Source organism: Palaemon carinicauda, chromosome 34 (genome assembly GCF_036898095.1).
Source record: "Palaemon carinicauda isolate YSFRI2023 chromosome 34, ASM3689809v2, whole genome shotgun sequence".
In the NCBI taxonomy this organism is placed as follows: Eukaryota; Metazoa; Arthropoda; class Malacostraca; order Decapoda; family Palaemonidae; genus Palaemon; species Palaemon carinicauda.
Window position 1 is genome coordinate 38,900,621 of NC_090758.1, and position 5,000 is coordinate 38,905,620.

The 5,000-nt window shown below is 35.9% G+C and overlaps 1 protein-coding gene across 23 annotated transcripts in view; it reads left to right on the top strand.

Annotated features, from left to right (window-relative positions):
• LOC137627117 (tyrosine-protein phosphatase 10D-like) overlaps positions 1-5,000 on the top strand; it is a 616,151-nt gene that overhangs the window by 147,385 nt on the left and 463,766 nt on the right. For 11 of the 23 annotated variants that reach the window (XR_011041117.1, XR_011041112.1, XR_011041114.1 and 8 more), the window contains exons 1-2: positions 237-673; positions 2,455-2,700. The exons of 8 other annotated variants lie outside the window; for them this stretch is intronic. The gene's annotated coding sequence lies outside the window, so the exon portion shown is untranslated. Of the gene's footprint in view, positions 1-236; positions 674-1,710; positions 2,044-2,454; positions 2,701-5,000 lie in introns of those variants that run through there. 4 more of the 23 variants (XM_068358157.1, XM_068358154.1, XM_068358156.1 and 1 more) reach the window with 4 other exon arrangements.

The following is a 5,000-nucleotide window of genomic DNA, read 5'->3' on the forward strand; positions in this document are numbered from 1 at the left end:
TTTTAAAAAGCATCGGAGTGTGAGTTGATGGTTTGGGAACACATGAAACTATTACTTGTCAAATCGAAAATGTTGTTTACATTTGTCTAGAATACAATGGTATGAAGCAAGTTTTAATATTTACGCAAAATCAGGATTCAGTGTTACCATACCATGAGTGAAGCAAAATTAGTTTGGAAGCAAGCACAGAGAGACCGGTCCCTTTCACTCGCTGCATACAGGCCAGGAGTGCGCCGTGCAGCGGTATCTCAGTTCACCTGTGACTGTCGTAGTAGTAAGGTGCTCACATTATTCGTCCTCATCTAAACTTTTCTATCGCCTTGGTCTGTGAGTCGAGATACTGTACTATTACTTCGGCGGGATATCGGTGTGATGGAGGTTCCAGAGAACGACATGAAGGGATAAAATGTAATGTGAATGTTATTATAATATCCAAAAACATAAAAAAAAAATTGTGATCCACATCGTGTTTGTTTTGGGAAATAGTCAGGACTCAGGAGTGAGGGAGAGGTGTTCGTTGTTACGGTGCTTTTGTTGTCGTGTTTGTATCACCCAAGGTGTTTATGTTTTGTGTCATGTTACAATGACGAAGATAGTTTTAATGGATTTTACCTCTGTTAATATGAAGACTCTGTTCTTCAGCATCTGAACCACAACGTCATTAAATCTTGAAGTGAGTCAAAGGTCAAACCATTTCTTTGCAAGGGAAAAAGTCTTACCTTGGGACTTTCTTTGTGGTTCGACTCCTAGAAAGTTGTCACTCAAGTCATCAACTGTAAAATTTGTATAAGAAGTTTTATACGTCTAATCCTTGAGAGAGAGAGAGAGAGAGAGAGAGAGAGAGAGAGAGAGAGAGAGAGAGAGAGAGAGAGAGTCAGTTTCCTTGACAACTTGTTGCATTGCAGTTACAGTCTCAAACTTTCGGCGAACGTGAAAATGTAGCTGAAAATAGAATTGGTGTTATTGAATATCATGGCTGGTGTCACATATATACTTCTGTAAGAAAATGATTATCATAAAAGCTCACTCTATCGTAAAATTATAAGCAATTCTTAAGTGACTCGAAATATAGTTTAATTTTAGAGTAAATTTTATACCGCAATGATGTTAGATCATGAAATGCTAATAGAAATTACACAAGTTTAATAATTTATTATTATTATTATTATTATTATCATTATTATTATGTGGCTGCTTTTCGAAGTTTCCTTTTTATCTAATTACAATCTAACACACACACGAACACACAAACCCCGAGCTGGAATGGTGGATTGATTGTGTCATTCAGTTTTTAATGATATCGTTAAAAAAAAAAGTTATTACTCTTTGTTATGTTGAGAGATTTGCACGTATTGGGTGGAATGTTCCTCCAAGCTAACTTCAGCCAGAGAGAGAGAGAGAGAGAGAGAGAGAGAGAGATTTAAGACTAGAATACATTATGAATGAGAGCATGCAGATTCTGATAAAATGTGAATAAAAGAGGCGTGAAAACTAACAAGATTGGAAACTATTAAAGAAATTCTGAATGAATCACGAATTCCCACCAACGTACATAACGCAAATCTCAGCAAACAGAAAACGGACATTTATCGCATAGAGAAAACGGAAGCTGATGTTAGTTGGGTAATTTGAATTCAAGAGAGAACATCTCCGAGATATCGAGCAGCAACCATTAGTTATGCAAAGCGGAGATTGAATTTCTATTTCTAGGTGAAGTTAGGACCATAGGATGGGAAGGGGTTCTGTAAGGAGAGAATGGATGCATTGTGGGCTAGAGTTTAAGTAATTGAAAAGGAAATACAATTGGATCAGTCTATGGTACAAGAACGAGAGGAAGGCCTAAAACTAGATTGAGTGACAATATCATGGAGATGTGCGGGCTAACGATGGTGGAGTTGGAAAGGAAGGCTCAAGACCGGAATGAAAGGACATGTTTTGTGCAGAGGGCCATGGCCGTTCGACATCGAACACCCCGTACTTGATGATGAGTTAAAGGATAAATGTGGCACTAGCATGAATTTTCTTTTGTGGAGCGAAACCCTGGTAAGGAAAACAGTTAAATTTGGAACACACGCACACACACACACACACACACACACATATATATATATATATATATATATATATATATATATATATATATATATATATATATATATATGTATATATATATATATATATATATATATTCAGGATAGGAAATCCGTTCTACATTTTGTCGTTTCTTGGTAATGGATAATACTTGTGCAAACGATGTGAAGCTTGATCCAATAGAACTGTTGAAATAATATCAAGTCTTAAGCAGATCATCTTTTCCATTCCCTTTTAATGATTAATGCCAGTTTCGAGACATTCCCTTTGACTTAGGGAGATTAGTCTTTATAATTGAATCCCTATAGTTCATAATTGGTTGAATTCAAGGAATATCTTGATCTATGTATTGCATTTCCACAGGTTTTCGGAGCCGATGTCATAATTCAATTTCCTCTCGACCGATTCCCAGACAAGGACGTCTTCTACCGCCTGGATTACTGGCCCCCACAGGGGCACCCCCTCCTAATACCACCTTCACTCCAGCGAAAGTGGTGGAGGGGATTGAGCTGACAAGGGTGTTGCCAGGGACCAAGTATGACTTCCAGCTATATTACTGCAATGACACTCTTAGCGATTATCCCAGGTGGACGGCGTCCATTGCAATAGGTAGGTTTTGCACGAATCAATGAACGTCTTGTTTACGTGATTGCACCAATATCTACTTGAATGAGATTCGTACATTTCCTTATTTGAAGTCTTATTTAAGTACTGTTTTGCCTAATTAAAAATCTAATTGTACTTATTTGTTTATTCATTTATAGTAAATAGCCAGTCATTTGTCTCTCTTTATGACCTTAGATGTAATGTTTTGTTGTTGTTGAGAACTTTATTCAGACTGGCTTGAATTGTGCACATGCATGTATTCATGCGCAAGCACTAACCACATTTTTACAGGACTTCTTACATCATGTTACATCCCCCTTTCAATAAAATAGACTTTAACCAATATAAGTTTGGTTCATTTTACACAACGAAATATTAGAGACACCTGGAATGGTTTAACATTAGTCATAGAAAAGAGTAATTTATAACCTTTACGACAATACATACAAGATAAAATGAGGGGGGGGGGACTAGCAAAACCCTTATATGACATTTCCCATGAGTATATAAGATTTATAAAACTTTAGACATCTTGTGCATCACTTATTACACAAAATAATTCAGTATTGAACATATGACACATAGAATCAACACAATATACACAGAGTCAAAAGTTACCTATATATAGTTTACAAGTTAAGATTCTTTTTTCTTCTACCCTGTACTCACACAATTTCACATCAACACAATAACATGTTCCTTCTAAAATACAATTTAAACATGATCAAGATTAATATGTGACTGGTCATAATGGTGTGGTTTTCTGGAGTGTGGAGGGTATGCTCTCTACTGAGAGCTCCTCTGGTCTGACCTGTGCGTGAATGTGCAAACGAATCTCTCTTATCAGAGACCATTTTACTCATTCTTGCGACGTCGAATACCATTCCTCGTGATTCTCTGAGGCGAGAAAATAACTAGATAACCTTTCACGTAATTTCAGAATCGAAAACTTTTCTTCAGAATATAGATTATTGCTTGGTCTTTGAAATAGAAATATTACGTTTGTGTGAAAGTTTCAGTCGAAAGTCGATTGATCCCTGGGGAAATGAAGACAGCCACGTTAGTATAATTGGTTAGCTACATTAACATCTTAAAAGGAAGAGAGAGAGAGAGAGAGAGAGAGAGAGAGAGAGAGAGAGAGAGAGAGAGAGAGAGAGAGAGTTTTGAATAACAATCTACAAATGAAATTAACGAGTCGATTATACGCCAGTACAAAACACCGCCCAGTTTAGCTCAGTGTATCCTCTCGTGTATTATTCACCTCCCTTTCATGATAAGTTTTGGTGGTTACATATTATTATACAACTAGTGGTTGCGACCCGTCAAAATTACTGTAGGCCTATTAGCCGCCTGGCTAGTACAGAGGTAACATGTTTGCTTACCATTCGCATATGCTGCTGCAGATCGATCCCTGCACGTGACCGTGAGTTTAAGCTGTTTGCTGGGGAGGCCACTGCTGTAGTTGTACACCACAGGGGGTGGTTGGGCTTGCCCGGCTGACGTCCTGGTGAGCATCTATTCTGATGAAACTAACACATGGCAGTTTGGGCAATTTATGGGAGATTGTTATATATAGGCAGAGACTTGCTGTTGATCATGTGGGATAAAGGCTTTGTTTTTTCGTCTAGTCATTTTCTCCTACCATTAATGATTTTTCTTAATTCATGTTCGTGGGGTTCGTCTTCTTCTTCTTTTTCTTCTTTTTCTTCATATTATTATTATTATTATTATTATTATTATTATTATTATTATTATTATTATCATTACTCGGGACAGGTATTATGTTTGGGAAGTGGACTTTCCCTCGTTGATTGTCGCTTATTACTTTTGTTTATATTTTTAGAGAAGAGTTATTAGTTTCCTGAACTGCAAAACTTTTGATGAGAGGAATCTGAAATACAATATATATAATAAGGTAAAACGGTTTCATTATATAAATTCACCCAAAGAATTATCTCTCTCTCTCTCTCTCTCTCTCTCTCTCTCTCTCTCTCTCTCTCTCTCTCTCTCTCTCTCTCTCTCTCTATATATATATATATATATATATATATATATATATATATATATGTGTGTGTGTGTGTGTATATATTTACGTATATATATATATATATATATATATATATATATATATATATATATATATATATATATATATATATATATATATATATAGGTGTAAGAATTGCTCAAAAAATAATAAATGAAATCTCGACTTGTCAAAGAAGAAGAAGCGTTATCATTAAATTATTAAATAATAGATAACAATGAGTTCTTGTTGATGAGCACTATAGTGAGCATAGGAT